Raw genomic sequence first — 21,624 nt, 5'->3', positions numbered from 1 at the left:
TATATCTTGTCTTGACATTGGGTTCTTTAAAAAAATATGACATAAAATGGATTATTTTCAGGGTTTAATTGTTTCACTTCAAATAATAATTGGTCACCAGCTTCCACATGAAAACCAGATAATTGTTCATTGTCATGTGTTTTATATTTCTTTTCAGATTCATCCCAATACGCAATAGGTGTCTGAAGTGCTCTGAACACACAAGCTTTTCTTTGTATGATGAAATTTGGCACTTCCACGTGTTTTCCCTTCTTTACATAGCCAAATTTTAGAAATCAAATATTATCATCATAAAAATCATGAGAATGACTATAGGGATACAATTTATAAACATTACATGCATTAACATGAGTCCAGTGCCCTCACACATTAGCTACTCTCAAGTATACCTATCTCAACAGTAAAAAATTTACTTAATACAAGATCGTCTAATCTGCATAATACTGTTCTTGATATTCGTTTATGGTGCGCACCACTTCATCGTAGCTGGGTTTGATTTTCAGACCTACATTCAATTGTTTAAATTGTTGTTTGAGATCATGAATTTGCTAGGTAAAACCTGATAAAGCAGATTCTTGACTTGCGAGAGTACAGATTTGTAGGTTAATGTTAAAAATAATCTCCTGTAAATTTTCTACAAGTTTCAATTTGGTACTTTGGCTCGCAAGAACCTGTACCTGACTTCTGATTTCAGCAATTTCCGTTTAAAAGTTTTTTATGTCCTCTTACATGAGTAATCGATTTACTGCTCTTTTACAGATCTTAACTCCTGGGAAGTGGGTAAATAAGCTAAAGTATTTTCAAGTGTGGTTAAAGCTTGTTTGACAGCATCCTAATCCGTAGCATCAGCAACATTGCTCAAAGCATTTTTAAGTTGTTTTATGTCATCTTGTGTAGGCGTAGAGTGTTGTAATATTTGTAATTTATTCTGAATATCATCTATGAGATGATGAAAATGGGATAGTTCAGATTTGGTATTTACTTTTTCAAATTTGGTAATCTGTTCTTGAATTATATATAAAGATTCGGTTATGCTTGCCAACTTGAATTTCAGAGTTTCCTGTACATTTGTCAATTCATTTATCATGGTTGTCAAAGAGTCTTCAATATGGGCTATGGTACACTCTATCTTCTCGAAATCTTCATGAATCTCCAACTGTAATTTGATACAGGGAACACTGCGTACGATGGCATTTAATTCGGAAAATGAAGGTAAATTATTGATAAAATCTTCTAAAGTTTGTAGTTTGGCTTGAACTTTTGTTATAGCCCTGTGTAACTCTTCTGTTTGCAAATTCAATTTTAATATTTTCTAGTGTAGGAATTTCGAAAGATAGAAATTACTCTCCTAATTCGGTAATACTAGCATTAAGCTGTTCGTATTGCTCTTGCGTTATGATATTTTGAATAATAGAAAGCAGTTCGGTATGAATAGTTCTGAAGTGCTTTGTTGGATTTGTCGGAATTTCTCAAGATCATTTTTCAACTTGGCTATGCTCTCTTCCAACTTTTGAACATTGTCATTTGAAGCTAAGATGGTATATTTTTGGAGTAGGGATTTCAGTTCGTAGAGTAATAAGATTCCTTCAACGCCGTACTTGGTACGAGGCCTATTTTTTTCATTAATTTAACAACAATGGAAAACCTATTTTGATGATGTTTTTGTCGATTTTATACTATTGCAAATCTGTGATTTTTCATACCGTACTTCGTACGAATGTCATAAAATCTATCGAGATAAAGTACGTAACGCCTACACACACGCACACCTACACCCACCCATACCTATTCCCACCTACACTCACCCACACCTACACCCACCTACACATATTTACTTCCGGTCTAGGTACTTCCGGTCTACTTCCGGCCTACTTCCGGTCTACTTCAGGTCTACTTCCGTTCTACTTCCGGTCTACTTGACAGACACCTGTGAGATTTTCCAGTTTTTTTAAGTATACAAGTACATATATTTTAGTGGTTCAAAGTAGCACTTGGTACGAGGCCCAATATTTTTATTAATTTAACCACAATGGAAAACTTATTTTGATGATGTTTTTGTCGATTTTATACTATAGCAAATCTGTGTTTTTTTTACCTCGCACTTGGTACGAGTGTCACAATTTCTAACGAGTTAAAGTACGTAACGCCCACGCATACCTACGCACACCTACGCATAACCATACCTACACACACGCACACCCACACACACACACGCAAGGCAACAAGTTATTACGCAATTAATACGCAACAAGTTTTTACGCAGACCCGAATTTAGCGTGATCGTGAGAGTGTTTTGAAGAGTACGGATGTGTTGTTGCTGTGTTAAAACTTAAGTAGTTAATTTATTTTAAAGCTACATACTATTTATTCTTTTCAAGTTAAAAAAAGTGTATCAAGTGATTTTTTTATATAGTAATTTCGATCAGCTTGAGTTTTGGTATATTTATTTATTATTTTTTTATACTTAGTAAAAATATATATTTTATATTTAATAAAAAAATATCTTCGGGCCTCCCCGATGGCACAGTGGTACCGTCGCCGCCTAGTAAACAAGGGGTCCCGGGTTCGATACCCGCTGGAGGCACAAGTGTTTCGGATCTCACTTCAAACTGTAGGTTAAGTCCCGATTAGCCGTACTGAGCATAAAGCGGACTTAAAACAACAAATCAATCAATCAAATCAATCAATCAAAAAATAGCTAAAATAGAAAAAACCTCATGAATATTTTTGGGTTTAAAAAGCAACAACATAATCAGCCTGTAGAGAGAATTCCAGTAAACATGGATGTATTTAGATAAATTTATCATCAATTGAAAGGGTTACTTCTTGTTCACTTGAACAGTATTTGGTCTCATGTGGACGAGGATAGTGGAAAGCACTTATTTGTATTTAATAATAACTTGTCATCGTATAAGTTACCTGTTAGTGGGAAAATTCAAATAAACGTTCTCCACCGAATGCAGCAGTTTTGTACACAGGTCGAAATTTGTATATAATTAAACATAGTATATTACTTCCTGATACGTCTTATGATGTGGAAGCTGGTGAATTTTTGTATGCTGAGATAATTGGAGAGTATGATAAACTGATTCCTCTGTTTATCGAAATAAGAATAATCTATCCTCTTATTAATATATAAAATACCTAAAAAAAAGGAAAAAACTATGGATATATTTGGTAATAGAAGGCTAGAGGAGATTCCAGATAATTCCAGCGAGATTGCTAGTTTAGATGTACGTCTAAAGAAACTGAAATCAGATTTACTCATATTACAGAATTCGCTAAATCTAAATATTCAAGCAGATATTACAAATTTTCAAACTCAACTGATTAATCCTACAGTAAAAATTGATGGAGAACTCAAATATTTGCTTGAGAAATATATTAATTTAGCTTCAATAGATAATCTTCAGAACTTATAAGAGAATATTGCCAACTTGAAAAAAAGAACTTGATAAATTTAGACAAATCCAGAGAACGAATATCGAACAGTTGAAACAGCAATTAAATGACCAGGCAAATAGTATTCGTACCGAACTGCAAACCATCATCCAGAATATCAAAACTCAAGAAGAATATGAGCAGGTAAATGCTAGTATTGCTAAATTGCAAGAACAGTTTCAATCTTTTGAAGTTCCTACATTGCCTAGTATCAAATCTTAATTACAGACAGATGAACTGCATACAACTATAACAGATATTCAATGGAAACTACAGATATTGGAAGATTTTGAAACGATATAAAATAACCATTAATCAAAAATATAAACATGACAAAACATAAAATAGAAGATAATTCGAAATTACCAGAGTACTTGTCCAAACGTTTCAAAGGTTGGAAATCAGAGAATCGAGGTTGTTACGAACAACACAAGCGTAAGGACCAACCTATTATCGATGCAATCAGTGGTCTTGGTAAACAGATTAAGAGTGTTACAGAACAAAATAAAAACCTCATCAATGAATTTTTATCTCTTACTTCTAAAAATTATGCAGATTTCCCTCCTACGCCATTATCTAGTATCCACACTCCTCTGGTACTCAATGAACCACCTGCGAGAGCAGCTATAGAAGAATCAGGGAAAATCGAGTTGGGTCCCCTGGCAAGGCATTTCCTGAGTACAGGAAAAGTCGAAAAAGATGAGGTGTTTGGTTTGTATCCAACTATGGAGGGTAATGAAGGCGTAGTATGGAAATTGGCAAATCTAAAGTTACATTCGAAGGGGACAACATAAAAATTAATTTGGGTGGGAGAAACAGCTGGTCCAGGATATTAATTTTTATGTAGGTGTGTGTGGGTGTAAGTGTGCGTGGGTGTAGGCGTCCGTGGGTGTAGGCGTTACGTACTTTAACTCGAAAGAAATTAGTGCAGTCGTACGAAATACGAGATGAAAAATCACAGTGTTGCAATAGTATAAAATCGACAAAAACATCGTCAAAATAGGTTAAATTAAATGTTGTTAAATTAATGAAAATAATAGGCCTTGTACCAAGTACGGCGTTGATGGAATCTGATTACTCTACTTCAGTTCGCCATCAATTTTCATTATGGGATTAATTAATCTAGTTTTGGATTTGTAATCTCAGCTTGTATATTTAAATTTAGTGAATTTTGTAAAATTTATAAATCAGCTTTTAGTTTCTTAATTATTCTTATTTCGATGAAGAGAGGAATTAATTTATCATTCTCCCAAATTATTTCAGCATAGAGGAAATCACCTAGTACGTTGTGTTGGGAATCATATTATTGTGTTTAATCCTGTACAAATTTCGTCCTATGTGTACAATTGCCCCTCCCCCCTTCAGGCGAGACAGAGCGAGAAACAGATATTTGAATTTCCACTGTAACGGGAATTTTATAAGACAATAAATTATTGTTGAATACAAGCAATTGTTTACCTTTATCCTCATCAACTTGATACCAGATACTATTTCGATGGATGATAACCAGACCTCTTAGTTTACGATGAATATCCCTAATGATATCCATGTTTACTTCAATTCTCTCTATTTGTTGAGTGTGTTTCTTGAATCGAAACACATTCATGGGAATTATTTCGGTTTGGTTATGTATAATCGAGTTTGGTATCAAATGATAGAGAACATTAAAACAAAACAAATTCAAAGAACCGCACCTTTCTACGTTACTTGGTTCTCGAGATATAGGTGTTTTAATAATTTAAAAGGTCAAAAAAGAAGATACGGCAATCCATCGCATAATGCTTCTCTTCTTAGCATGCAAGATCAGATAATAATATTTTCATGTTACATATTCCTTATATTCCAAGTTAAACTTCTTTGCATTCATCACACAGTACCATGTTCCGAAATATATTCAATCTCTTTGCATGTCACTCAAAACAATGTACTATTCTCTTACTCCCTAATAGTGAGGAAAAACGAATTAATGTATACTGTAACAACTATTGATTAGAAAGCAGTATTCGCTGCAGTTATTTTTCCAGACTTACTGGCACGCCACAAACTTAGTTGACCCCCACAAGTTCACACCCGTTACTATTGATTACAATGCAAACTCTTTACGTCAATATTATTGACAAACTCAGAAAGTTGGTTGACACCGTGGGAGAAAGACGCGTATTTCTCAGTATTTTTTTAAACCTTCTTTCATAACATCATAAGCAGCCAATAGGGAGAGCTTTTTTAAACAAGGAAAAACCCTTTGCTTTATTGAAAGTATAAAGATATTCGCATGTGCTTTTCTCGGTTATTTCATTTGATATGCACTCATGAGCAGATATTCTCGCTAACACTAAAAAATGCATGTTAAAAAATTATACTATATGCTAGAGACAGTTCGGAGCTTCAGCAAATTGCTCTATCAGAGCTAGTTATGTCTCCATCAGAGCTTTCGTCAGCATAGCATGAAGCTGTACCTCTTCAAGGTAGCTTTGATGTATTATTGACACTTAAATATGTTATTTTAAAGAGAAACAATTTTGATGCACTAATACTAATTGCTTCACAATTTAGTTATTATACAATACATATATATATTTATAAAAATAACTTCATCACTACACACAATTTTGAATGCTTTACATCCGAGGTGCGTACATATATATTTGTATCTAGCTTTTCTTCTAAAAATACAAATATACATTTCAGACGTAAATTAATCATAATATGTATATTTGGGAAATATTTATATATACTGCACTGCTAATAACTTAAATTAGTATCTACATTTCAAACGTAAATTAATCAGAATATACATTCAAGAAATAATTATATATACTGCACTGCACTGCACTTAAAATAACTACTAACACATCTATTCTCTTTTAAAATTTGGATAATTGTAAATGTATGCTTAAAAATATACTGATTTAGCCTGGTGGGGTGAACTTTGCCATATAAAAATGACTAGTTGAAATTTAATAAAAAAAAATGTATGTTATAAAAATAGTGAAATTTGGATTTTTTGGATATTTTCCCCTTGGAAAGTTAGCTGAAATCGGGGAAAATAAATAAATACAAAATAAATTGTTTAAAACGTACCATATACCCTACTTCCACCCCTTCCTCAGTCCCGTATTATTCAGCAAAGTGTTAAAGAAGAAGTTCAAGATCCGTCTAGAAATATTTTAGTTATCAAAGAAGATGTTTTAGATTTGCCTAAAAATATTGTATGTGTCAAAGATAAAGTTTGCCGTCAGCAATGGTCCACGTTTTGATCTAAACATCCGCAAAGTTGATAGTTTATTTATTAGTTTGCCCTGTGTACAGCCACTTGCAAAAATTAAAGATTTATTTGAAAGTCAGCCAACTGTAAAAGTCTAAAATGCTCCAAGCTTTACTTAAAGAGCCGAAAGTAGCCAAATTCTTATGTTCCCGAACCTGTGGTATGTTTTACTGTTCATATTTTTTATGACTACACGTTTGCCTAAATTTTATTATATACATTACGTATTATTTTTTTTAAAGTTAGAATCCAGTATTGAAGTCTGATTGTATAATGTGTAAAGCTTATTAGTCCTTTATTTTTGCTTGCACCTTCCCAAGTTGTCGTTATTATGCGATCGCGGAAGTGTTCCAGTTTTGCAGTCATTTCAAAGTCTTTGACATTCTGTTCACTCTCGCAGCTCTAACTAAACTTTGTTCGTAGTAATTTAAAATTTTATCAACATTAACGGGTCACGCAGTGTCTCAGCGAATCCTAGCGCTTCATTCTATTTTCCCCTCCCTCCTCTAGTTGTATTTTTTCGCTACTGGCTTCGACGCGATGTGTAAAATTTCCCGCTTGTTGCACGAAGCAACGATTTTCCTCCCTTTGCTATTTGAACAGAATCCGAAATCGCCCGAACACTGCAACGAGCCAGCCAGTTTTACTTTATGCTTTGAAGTCCTCCAAGCAACGACGGAATGCAACGCTAAGCGGAAATACATCGCCCGCTGAGTTTACAAATTCTTTTTATCGCCTCGGAGTTCCTCCAGAGCAAGCTAGAAACACAGCAAAGAATTAGCATGAGGAAAACAACAAAAACTTTTTTTTCTCAATCCAGTGGAGTTCGCCAATTAAATTTTCAAGGGGCCAGTTTAGTTAAGGATATAGCCATCAGAAATTGTTTTTCACGAAAGAATTTCATATCAACAATGTTAGGGACAGTTTAGTCTTATATAGATCAAATTTAGCCATAACCGTTACATTTATGCACTTAAGATTAATCACGACCAATAATTTTAACAAAGGAAGAACAAGATAAGATTTTCTTTGAGTTGTTCTAGCAAATTTTTCCGTTTACAATAAATATATTTCTTTAAGTAATTTTTGGAGGGGAAACCGACTCGCATTTGATTAGAATCAAGATAAACCAAACAAAATTTGTACAGATACCAGGGATTTTTTTATAAAATGGGAATTTTACCATTTTATGCACATAGATTAATCAGAATTTCCAGCAACATGGCCCAGGCTAGCCTCGGCGATTAGCACAGACATGTGCGGAAAAAATCACCACGGCACCGTTAGCCTTTAAAAATTTTAACAGTGTGATTTACTACAAAGGTTATAATTTGAGAACTTATTATTAGTTATGTTATTAGGAAATTGTGTTCACTTACCTTACTGGACTCTTCGTCAAAAACCCCCCACATTTTGCAGCTGAGGAATAACTCCCCCAGCCACACGAAATCGTCCCTCACTGTTTCTAGCTCCTGGTTCATTTGGGCTTATCTCCTTCGGTTGGGAGAGCAGTATAATGTTACATTTTTTTTTCTTTTTTATCTACCTCTTCCCAATATTCCTTCACCAATGATGCCAAACCTCCCAGGGTGCATATATCTCGCCACACCTTTTGTTTTATCACAAGGTTTACTATGAAATTAATTCGCCCTTTGCCACGCAGGACTTTTTCGGGCCAATTATGTGTAGCGCGTGATGTTCTTTTCTAGATCGGGTACCTCCTCCAATTGGGTATTCCAGATGTCATAGGGGTCCATTATTATCCCTCTCATCACTGAGAAATAAATAACTCTATTGGCTTCAGAGTTACAGTATATTTCCCATCTTTTGAATTATATTGCTGATGTGTCATTTCCTACCCCCTTTCTAACACCGATCAAGTTACTTATCTGATCCCATACTCACTTCATTTTAATTATATCAGCATAATTTTAGCTTTACTAAGGTATATATTTTAACTTCAAGATGTACTGATGCAGGAATTGTTTTCTTTTATTTCCAGAAGTATGGCTACTAGCAGAATAAACTTCCTCTTCTGGGTTTCAATCCTAGTCCTATATTTGATTAGCTTTATTTGATCCCTACCTTACAATGAACAGTCGAAAGATATATATTTTTTTAAATCAATAGGCTTATATTGTGAGAGACAAGGGTTAACCATTCATAGCAGCAAAAATATTTTACAACAGTGAATATTTTTTTTATCAATGCGCATATTCAGGTTGAAAATTATTCCGCGTGCGCGCAATGGAAGGTCATTCATAACGATACTAGCACCAAGACTAATGATTATCTTACTGAAATTTCTCAGTATTTTCCATGTAGATTTACAGAAAATGTCGAAATTTATATCAGAATTTTACTAATACTCACAACAGAGAGAAGAGGCAGATTTTTCTCAATTTAATAAATTTCTTTAGTGCAGGACTTTCTGTTTTCAATACCATGTCAGTTAATCATTTATCGCAATCAGTGAAAACTTTAGCAGCTAATCAACATCATATAATTCAGGAAGTACATGATATGAAACAAAGTCAATTAAAGATGGTCAACGTTGTCAATGGAATTTTGGTAGTTTTAAAGCAATCAGTTTTGCATTTAAAGGAAGAATTACTTGCTAAATTTTATTATAATTATAATGAAGAGAGACATATAGTTCCATTATTGCATGCCTCAGAGATGAGAGAGAGTTTAGATTTTATAATTATGGAAATAGTTTTAGGAATATTATCTTATCATATTTGAACTCCTAATTGGCTCTGTACATTTATTCAGCATCACCCCGACTTTAAAGATTTGGTTTACAAGACAGACATAGGACTATTTTACTCTCTGACCAAAGAATATTTGATCAATTATGATCCCAGTAGTAGATCATTTCATTTTACATCTTGAAACACCTTTAGTACAGATGAATGACATTGCTCCTACTTTTTGAGCAGTAAATTGAGGTATTTTACGTAATAATTCTTGGTCCCGCATTAGAATTCCAAAGCTAACTTACAGTATGAGTAATAAGGAAAATCCACGATTAGTTTAAATTGTTGAGAGCGCATGCGAGCTTAAATACTTTTTTTTACCTTTGCTCGCATAGTGAAGTTACCATCGATAAAGATTTACAGCGCTTAGAAGCCTTACTTTTACATAATAAATCAGTATGTTGTAATTTTGAAGCGAAGTCTATTACTGACAACAATTTTTTTCAGTCTATTCGAACACGTAATGGTATTTTAATATCAGGCACAGGTCAATGTATTGTCATTCAGAATTTAAACAAAAATTTGAACACCCACAGATCAATTCAGATTAATGAAGGGAAATCAATACTTTTAATTATCAGGATTTTACTCAGATTATTGTGAATCAACTAATTTTACATAATAGAATTTTAGCTTTTGAACAAGTAAAGATGATGGAAGTTGAATTATCACTTGATATTCCCAAGAATTTATCTGATTTCACTATTCCCCAGTGGACTCCGCTTGAACTCGCCTTAAAGCAACTTAATCAATCTATCAGTAAGGGCATTTCATTTCATGAATTAGTCTTAACTCCCTTGCACATGTCAATTTTAGTTTTTATTATTTGGAATTTATTGTTAACTGAAACTCTTTTTTATTATTTTTATAACCACCATCAACATGGAAGACAGATAGAATCAGAGCAACACAGCAATAGCAATAAGTTATATTTTTTTATATTTATTCAAGGTAACACGTCAATTATGGACATTATTTTTCTTATTTATTTACGGTTGTGTATTATATTTAAATTTCCCTTATTTATTTGAAAGAACTGTGGCGGATATGTAATCAATTTATTTTAATTATATTTTTTATTTTTGATGAGGCAATTTAATTTAATTTAATTTTAAGAAAAGGGAATGGAATTAATTTGGTTTTATGTGCATAATTTGAATCAACCCTATTTCCAATAGTTTCCTTTCATTATTATTAATCTTTCCTCACGAACCTAACCTGTCTATACAAAACAACTTGGAAGAGCAGTCCCTACACCAATCATGGGCATTTGTTACGAGTGACTTCTGCAAAGCAGCAGTCAACTACCGTGCGGAGAGAATCGTCTCACCAACAACTTGAAGGAGAAATGCAGACACCATATTTGCTTCACAACAAGAGGACAACACCTTTCCCAGCAAGGACAGAATTCGACCATGAATTCCCCAGTTCAGTGGACCACAGGCTATAGACTATCCAACATATTTTTGTGATGGGCCCAGATAGAATTTCCCTCCACATCGTTTGCAGTTGGGACAAAATTTTACCCCATTTCCCAAGTTCAACGGGTATTTATTATACATTTCACATTGCCCTAAACAAAATTAAGAAGACAAGTAACACAAAGGAAGAAGAGAAGCAGAGAGACAAGATATCCCACAGCAGCAGTTTTGGTTAAAACAATAATCACAGAGTTGTTGTCACAATTGTGCTTCGTTGTTTCCCCACACATGCCTAAGTAAGCCTATACCATGTGCATTTATCCGGATGTGTCCCATGCACCATGGAGAAGAACATTTTTCCATAGCCTTTCTTCATGTGTCCAGTTCCGTAAGATGCATGTTAGCCATTTTTTTTCGCATGCCCACAAAGAAGCAACAAGAAATGAATGCATGCTAGCCATGCACAATAATACAAGAAAGCAACAAGCAGCAGTTGTGCCATTATTATCAAGTGCTAGCAACAAATAGGGTTTATTTTTTAAGAATTTCCCATAACGGACTACAAATTGAAAATGCAAATATAAGCAAAGCATTCCTACAGCACTCTCGAACATATTTTAGGAAATGTGCTTTATTATTCCAATTTTTTATGCATAGGCTCATTTACAAGCTGTTACCATGTCAGCATCCAAGCATTTAATTTATTTTCACCAAGATGAAACACATTAAGTGACAGTATTTTATGCACATTTAATTTTAGCTATGTTAGCATGAAAGGAACATCTTTTTGCACATGACATTTTTTTTTTATGTGTGAAATCTTATTTCTGATGTTTACAATCAGAACAGACAGTGTTTTACAAAGTTATAATGCAGTGAAGAAAATTAAGTGTTACTTTGATTTTCTGATTTTCATACCAGTTGCAGTTTCATATTTTAGTGCAAACCAAGTTTGTGTACATAATATGAACATATGCCTTCCAGTGAAAGTACATTTTAGTTCATATATGCTTATTTGGTTTTCAACGAAGGGAAGATTTAATATAACAGTGCATGACAACATTTTTCCATTCGTCTAGTAATAAGTGAACTGGCTATACAAATAAGCACGACGAACTATACGTCGGTGTAACCTGGCATTCTCTACATGTACAAACAGGGATATTTGTATTTGTGTATTTTTACAGCAAAAACTGGTTACGATTACGGTCAGTGCAACATACTACGTCTATTTTTCATATACTATACATACTCTTATTTATATATTACTTACATATATGGGAATCCAAGCTATCGTGAACTTAATTATAAACATTTTTTGTTCACGATATCTACTTCAAAGGTCCAATTCGGGCTCAATATTATAGAAACATTGCTGAACTGTTGGTTTCCTTCCGAACACATGACGGCCATTTCCATGAACTACTTTTGTTCACTTCCGGGATGGAGTCAATCTTCGGAATCGCTTTCGCAATAGACAGAAGACAAACGGCGATCGCTCGCGGCTCAGTAGGAATGTACAATACTACATGAAATGCATACGTACGCAATTTTGTTTTGTCGAAAGTTATGTTCAGCATTTTCGTGACATAATGATACTCGCGCACATTCGACGTGGCCTTTGGCCACGTCTCGTACGCTCGCCGACGTGGTTCGCTTATTTGAAAAGTTTGGAACGTAACGTTACGTGTGTACGGGCTCTAATATTGTACAAATATTCAAAATATTATTGTGTATTTTCTTAATAATAAATTGAGTAAGTAATATCCGTTTCGAAATAGTTAACTAGATGTTTTATACATATGAATTCAATAGCGACACTAAATTGGAAGAGCAACATTTACTTCTGTTGACATTTTTAATGTAATTGAAAAATAATTGTTTTCCATCATTCACCTCAAATTCCTACCTCTCCTCTGTAATAAATTCTGACGCTCATATTTTGAAATTCGAAAAGTCTAGCATAATTCACTTTCAGTAGTTTTCGGGGTGAAAATGAACATTCTTTAAGTTCCCTAGCAACGTCCGTTTCCATGGACAACAACAAGCACGGCAAGCTGTTAATAATTGTTTGTTATTATGAACTAAATATTGTGATAAAACAAGCACGATGTAGATACGTCTTTTCGCATTGAGTATACAAGTATATACGTAATTGTATCTGGGCTGAAACTCCTTACTATGTAGATGTCACCCTTGTTTCAGGCACATTTTCAAAGCCAGGAGTTGATTCATCTGTGTGCTATTGATCTGTGAGAAATATAATGTATCTCAACAAATAAGAATTGAAGGAAACAATGTGTGCGAAAGAAATGCCCGTGGCAACGGTTTCTAAGGACGTGAAAAAGGGCATTTTCACCCTTAAGGAAGGGCAAAGTGAGCGATTTCTTAATTTTCTCGGCCTTTCGGGACGATTTCATGGGGGGTCGTAATCGGGCATTTTTCGCCTCCGGGGCTTCCTTCATGGAGAACATTTATGTCAGTGAGTCAGTGAGTGAGTGGTGGGATGGGGCTTTATATATATTGGACTCGCGTACTTTCGACGTGGCCTTTGGCCACGTCTTGTACGCTCGAATGCGTGACCTTCGGCCACGTTGTGGGCGTAATCATGTTATAGATGGGGTAAAATGTCTGCATGTTTTATTGGATGAAGCCAAACAAGTGTATAAGTTCGCTAATTTGAAAACTTTAGAAAGTAACGTTATGTCTGTATGGGCTCTAATAAGGTACAAATATTCAAAATATTATTGTCTATTTTCCTAATAATAAACTGAGTAAGTAATAACCGTTTCAAGATAATTAGTTGGATGTTTTGCATAAACGAATTCAATAACGACACTAAATTGGAAATGCAATATTTACGTCTTTTGTCATTTTCACATTTTTAAACTTAATTGGATAATAATTGCTTTCTGTCATTCTCCTCAAATTCCTACCTTGCCTCTGTAATAAATTCTGACGCTCGTATTTTGAAATTCGAAAAGTCTAGCATAATTCCCTTACAGTAGTTCTCGGGGTGAAAATAAACTTTCTGTAAGTACCCTAGCAACGTCCGTTTCCATGGTGAACAACAAGCACGGCAAACTCTCTAAATAATTGTTTGTTATTATACCTCTAAACATTTAGTTAAAACAACCACGATGTAGATAATATTTTCGCATTGAGTTTACCAATATATACGTAAGTAATTGATTCTGGGCTGAAACTCCTTATGTAGATGTCACCCTTGTTTAAGGCACCTTTTTGAACCAGGTGTTCATTCATCTGTGTGTGATCTGTGACAAATATAATGTAGCTAGACAATTAAGAATTGAAGGAAACGATGTGAGCAAAAAAGAAAAGCCTTGGAAACGGTTGCTAGGAACGTGAGAAAAGGGCATTTTCACCCTTAAGGAAGGGCCGATTGAGAGATTTTTTAATTTTCTCGGCCTTTTGGGACGATTTCATGGGGGGTCGTAATCGGGCGTTTTTCGCCTCCGGGGCTTTTTTCATGGAGAACATTTATGTCAGTGAGTGAGTGGTGGGATTGGGGCTACATATATATTGGACTCGCACACTTTCGACGTGGCCTGTAGCCACGTCTCGTGCGCTCGCCGACGTGGTTCGCTTATTTGGAAAGTTTTGAACGTAAATTTATGTGTGTATGCGCTGTAATATGTACAAATAATCAAAATATTATTGGTTTCTTTCTTAATAATAAGCTGGGTAAGTAATAACAGTTTCAGGATAGTTAGTTAGATGTTTTATGTAAACGAATTCAATAGCGACACTAAATTGGAAAAGTAACATTTTACTTCTGTAGTCAGTTTTACATTTTTAAACATAATTGAAATAAAGAAATGTTTTCCTTCATTCTTCGCAAATTTCTATCTCTCCTCTGCAATGAATTCTGATGCTCACATTTTAAAATTCGAAAACTCTAATACTGTGCACAAAGTGGACTTAAAACACCAAATCAATCAATCAATCAATCAATCGAAAACTCTAGCATAATTCCCTTACAGTAGCATTCGGGGTGAAAATAAACTTTCTTTAAGTTCCCTAGCAACGTCCGTTTCCATGGTGAACAACAAGCACGGCAAGCTCTAAGGAATTGCATGTCATTATACCCCCTAAACATTTAGTTGAAACAAGCACGATGCAGATATTTACGCATTGGGTATAACAATATATACGTAATTGTATCTGGGCTGAAACTCCTTATTATGTAGATGTCACCCTTGTTTCAGGCACCTTTTCAAAACCAGGAGTTGATTCATCTGTGTGTTACTTATCTGTGAGAAATATAATGTAGCTGGACAATTAAGAATTGAAGGAAACAATGTGTGCAAAAGAAATTCCCGTGGCAACGGTTGCTAAGGACGTGAAAAAAGGGCATTTTCACCCTTAAGGAAGGGCCGATTGAGAGATTTTTGAATTTTCTCGGTCTTTTGGGACGATTTCATGGGGGGTCGTAATCGGGCGTTTTTCGCCTCCGGGGCTTCCTTCATGGAGAACATTTATGTCAGTGAGTCAGTGAGTGAGTGGTGGGATTGGGGCTATATATATATTGGATGAACTTTTGTAAATATGAGTCATGTAATAATGTACATAATATTGAAATTCGTGCACACAATCTTATCAATTATGTACTCATTATTATCGATTGTAAGGTTTCGGGTAATATAATATTCTTTTGGGGTAAGAAAACAAAGAGAAAACTATACTTTGTTATTCAGTTAATTTTATCCTGTTGTTTTTTATATTTCTTGTTTGTCTTTTTTTAAGAAAATATATTAAACTGGTGAACCTGGTTCATGTTAAGGTTTGAGATTAGAATTTTGAATTTTCAAAATGGATTTTTTTTCCGCGGCTGTAGAACGTATCATTCCATAAGATTATATTTTATTTAAAGCCTCTCTGATGCTTCATGTTGACAAGCGCATTCACTTGTTTATCTCAGTTGTCTCAACCTCTGTGGTATGTAAATAATGCACAGTGTTGTGATTTGAAAACTTCCTGATGTATTCAGAATATAGGAAGTTCCGTAAGACTATGGAGTCAACTGTTTGCAATAGAGGCAGTAAAAATCACGATTCAGCATGGAGGAAGGTCTCCTTGGCCTGGGTGATATAGAGGTGAGGTAGACTGAGAAGGGACGGACTTTTGATTGGGATTGAAGAGAGAGAAGAGCTTAGAAAAGGAGTTGAGGGAAAGTGAGCGAGGCACTGGTCAACCTGCAACGAAACCTACAGAGAACTTAGTTTATTTTATTCTTCGAAATTATCATCATTCGTCAGATAGACAGGTAATTATCCTAATCCAGCCATGATTCATGTTTAAAGCTTCATAAAACCCAATGAGTGACCTTTCTCTTTTCTAAATGTTAACCTGTTTAGTTTTAGTTGTGCCTTTCGCACTGCCAAGTGTTGTCATGTTAATGACAAGTGCTCTCATTATCGAGGATGATGGATGAATAATGTTACATCACCCATTGATTAATTGTGGAAGTAACTTGTTCTGATCCCCGTCATTCTGTAGAATGACACGATTTGAACGTAACCAATCTACAACAATGTCACAGACGTATATTTTCTTGCCGTTGCAATAACAGGAGACGAGATTCAAATAGTAAAAGAATTGGCGGACATGGCGATGGTCGGTCTCGACTTGCGAGAAAGAGTGCGGCGAGATGGTGTCACAGACAAGGCAAGGATAGGTGGCATGGAATCAGAGGAGATAGAATGCCGCAGTTTTTCAGAACATGAGACTCATATTCTTCTGCATGTATAGCCTCCGCGATGACTCAGTGGTGGCATTGTCAGTAGTAGAATGGCAAGACTTTATTTAAATGGCTCAGCAAAAATGCGACCCATCCGGTGTTATGTTACATCCGCTTACCTTTACGACATCTGTTGATAAGTGGATGGATTGGTGACTAAGCAGAAATTCGATGTGTCTTGACCTTGAAGAAATCCGGAGGTGAGCCCTTTGACGATGTGTGTAGGGGAAAGAGGTAATTGACGATTGATGTTGTCTTTTGGTGTAAGTAGAGGTTGACCGACTTAAAGTCAATCACTATTTAATATTCGCAATTTATTTGCAAGTACTTATAACTAATTTGCACGGGTTTTAATTAATTTGCGCGTACTTAGAATTCATTAGCAAGTACTTAGAATACTTTACATTTATGTATTTGCATGTTTATAACTTTTTATGAATATATAATTATTTATTTTATGAAAAATATGTATATAGAAGGTAATTAGAGGTACTAAACGGTATGCATATGTTTTTATATTCATTACTGCAAAGTATGTAAAGTATCAATCGATAATATTAATGTTTATAGTATTGTTTTCTATGGTTTATGAACCGCTATGAATGGTGTTAATGGTACGAAAGAAGACGGTCCCGGTATTCGAACCCGCGATATGTAATATTATTAATTAGTACTATGTAATAATGTATGTTATTATGTTATGAAAGACGATGGTACGAGATGCTAGACAGAATACTGTCTCCAAATCTGAACTCCGCTCTGATGCCAGACAGAGAGAATGAATTAATATTCCGCGCAGGTAGAGGAGAAAGGAATTTGGGGGAGTGTGCGTTCAAGGTCAAAAGACGTCACAACGTCAGAACAAAGAAGGAACCCGATTCACCAATCAGAGAACGCGTCGGTAGATTTTCAGAACCGGTTTTTCCAAGGTTAACCAGTACGCAATAACAGGGGAAAGCTATGCAATACTGTAGGGCAGGGGAGGGATTGATCCAGACAACAAAGGATGTCTGGAAATGCGCAGCAAGGGTCAAATCTCTGAAGCTATGCGTCGCTTGTAGAACTGGTTTCCGCCGCCAATTAATATTCCGCTCAGGGTTGCCCCAAGGCACAGGACGCTTTAGCGCAGGTTTTTTTTCATCTGTACTATGAAGGAGGGAGAGCTATCAGGGACTGGGCCTACAGTTTTCACCATTTGCTTTTATCACAGGGTAACGAACCTAGGACCCTTTGATTATTGATGTAGGTAGTAAATGTATGTTACTGTGTGCTATTTAACTTAATTTTGAGTTTATTTTTTACCAAACTTTGACTTTATGTCAAACATTTTCACAGCTTATCCTTATTTCTTCTCAAATAACACTATTTGTACTATTCAGGCAACATTTTTTATTAAATTTTGGACTCACAAAGACATTTTTTCAACTTTTAACTTATTATTTTACAATTTTATACCTATTTTTAACCTAAATAACACTATTTATACTATTAAGGAAAGATTTTTAGTTATATTTTCGACACACAAAGTGTGTGTTCTCAACTTTTATCTGTTTATTTCACAAGTTTAGGCTTATTTTTACCAAAATAACACAATTCAATCTGTTCAGGAAAGACTTTTAGTTACATTTCCGACACACTAAGTGTGTGTTCTCAACTTCTATCTGTTTATTACGCTTATTATTACTCAAATAACACAATTTCAGCTGTTCAGGCAACATTTTTTATTACATTTTGGACTCATTAAAAGACATTTTCTAAACTTTTAACTTATTATTTTACAACTTTATGTTAATTTTTTACCAAAATAACACTATTTATACTATTCAGGCAACATTTTTTATTAAATTTTGGACTCACAAAGATATTTTTACAACTTTTTTAACTTATTATTTTACAATTTTATACCTATTTTTAACCTAAATAACACTATTTGTACTATTCAGGCAACATTTTTTATTAAATTTTGGACTCACAAAGATATTTTATCAACTTTTAACTTATTATTTTACAATTTTATACCTATTTTTAACCTAAATAACACTATTTATACTATTAAGGAAAGAGTTTTAGTTATATTTTCGACACACAAAGTGTGTGTTCTCAACTTTTATCTGTTTATTTCACAAGTTTAGGCTTATTTTTACCAAAATAACACAATTCAATCTGTTCAGGAAAGACTTTTAGTTACATTTTCGACACACTAAGTGTGTGTTCTCAACTTCTATCTGTTTATTACGCTTATTATTACTCAAATAATACAATTCAATCTGTTCAGGAAAAACTTTTAGTTACATTTTCGACTCACAAAAAGACATTTTCTAAACTTTTAACTTATTATTTTACAACTTTATGTTAATTTTTTACCAAAATAACACTATTTATACTATTCAGGCAAAATTTTTTATTAAATTTTGGACTCACAAAGTGTGTGTTCTCAACTTTTATCTGTTTATTTCACAAGTTTAGGCTTATTTTTACCAAAATAACACAATTCAATCTGTTCAGGAAAGACTTTTAGTTACATTTTCGACACACTAAGTGTGTGTTCTCAACTTCTATCTGTTTATTACGCTTATTATTACTCAAATAATACAATTCAATCTGTTCAGGAAAAACTTTTAGTTACATTTTCGACTCACAAAAAGACATTTTCTAAACTTTTAACTTATTATTTTACAACTTTATGTTAATTTTTTACCAAAATAACACTATTTATACTATTCAGGCAAAATTTTTTATTAAATTTTGGACTCACAAAGTGTGTGTTCTCAACTTCTATCTGTTTATTACGCTTATTATTACTCAAATAACACAATTCAATCTGTTCAGGAAAGACTTTTAGTTACATTTCCGACACACTAAGTGTGTGTTCTCAACTTCTATCTGTTTATTACGCTTATTATTACTCAAATAACACAATTTCAGCTGTTCAGGCAACATTTTTTATTACATTTTGGACTCATTAAAAGACATTTTCTAAACTTTTAACTTATTATTTTACAACTTTATGTTAATTTTTTACCAAAATAACACTATTTATACTATTCAGGCAACATTTTTTATTAAATTTTGGACTCACAAAGATATTTTTACAACTTTTTAACTTATTATTTTACAATTTTATACCTATTTTAACCTAAATAACACTATTTGTACTATTCAGGCAACATTTTTTATTAAATTTTGGCCTCACAAAGACATTTTTTCAACTTTTAACTTATTATTTTACAATTTTATACCTATTTTTAACCTAAATAACACTATTTATACTATTAAGGAAAGAGTTTTAGTTATATTTTCGACACACAAAGTGTGTGTTCTCAACTTTTATCTGTTTATTTCACAAGTTTAGGCTTATTTTTACCAAAATAACACAATTCAATCTGTTCAGGAAAGACTTTTAGTTACATTTTCGACACACTAAGTGTGTGTTCTCAACTTCTATCTGTTTATTAGGCTTATTATTACTCAAATAACGCAATTTCAGCTGTTCAGGCAACATTTTTTATTACATTTTGGACTCACTAAAAACATTTTCTAAACTTTTAACTTATTATTTTACAACTTTATGTTAATTTTTTACCAAAATAACACTATTTATACTATTCAGGCAACATTTTTTATTAAATTTTGGACTCACAAAGATATTTTTACAACTTTTTAACTTAATATTTTACAATTTTATACCTATTTTTAACCTAAATAACACTATTTGTACTATTCAGCCATCATTTTTTATTAAATTTTGGACTCACAAAGACATTTTTCCAACTTTTAACTTATTATTTTACAATTTTATACCTATTTTAGGTGGCCGCGGTGGCTCAGTCGGTAACGCGTCTGACTACCATGCTCAAGGTCCCGGGTTCGATCCCCGGCCGGTTCAAATCCGGGAACTTTTCTAACGGTGGAAGCGGCCCCGGCGCCTACCCAGCGTCGAATAACATGGGTACCTGGGGGAAACCCTGGGGGGTAAAGGCGGTCAGGGGCGTGATGCTGATGCACAGGGGAACACTTTACTTTTATACCTATTTTTAACCTAAATAACACTATTTATACTATTAAGGAAAGAGTTTTAGTTATATTTTCGACACACAAAGTGTGTGTTCTCAACTTTTATCTGTTTATTTCACAAGTTTAGGCTTATTTTTACCAAAATAACACAATTCAATCTGTTCAGGAAAGACTTTTAGTTACATTTTCGACACACTAAGTGTGTGTTCTCAACTTCTATCTGTTTATTACGCTTATTATTACTCCAATAATACAATTCAATCTGTTCAGGAAAGACTTTTAGTTACATTTTCGACTCACAAAAAGACATTTTCTAAACTTTTAACTTATTATTTTACAACTTTATGTTAATTTTTTACCAAAATAACACTATTTATACTATTCAGGCAAAATTTTTTATTAAATTTTGGACTCACAAAGTGTGTGTTCTCAACTTTTATCTGTTTATTTCACAAGTTTATTCTAATATTTACTCAAATAACACGATTTGAACGTGTTTTTTATTACATTTTGGACACACACACACACTTACACAGACACACACACAAACATACACGTACACACACACACACACACTTACACACACACACACACACTTACACACACACACACACACATACACACACACACACAGAGAGAGAGAGAGAGAGAGAGAGAGAGAGAGAAGAGACAGAGAGAGATTTTTTTCCAAGTTTACAGGATTATTCTCCACGATTACTCAAATAACACAATTCAATTTTTTTCAATTTTATGCTTATTTTACCAAAGTAAGACCTCTTAGTCTATTCGAGAAAGAGTTTTCAATTATATTTTGGATGCAAAAGTATGTTTTGGCAAGTTCTACCCTTTTATTTTACAAGTTTAGGCTTATTATTACTCAAATAAAAACGAAAGTTTGTTTATTTTAGGGTTTGCTGAGTATTTTGTTACTGTTGTACTAGGTAAAAGTTTTCTAAATATATC

Source organism: Lepisma saccharinum, chromosome 9 (genome assembly GCF_977018435.1).
Source record: "Lepisma saccharinum chromosome 9, izLepSacc3.1, whole genome shotgun sequence".
Taxonomy (NCBI): domain Eukaryota; kingdom Metazoa; phylum Arthropoda; class Insecta; order Zygentoma; family Lepismatidae; genus Lepisma; species Lepisma saccharinum.
Note: the sequence above shows the minus strand (reverse complement) of the source record.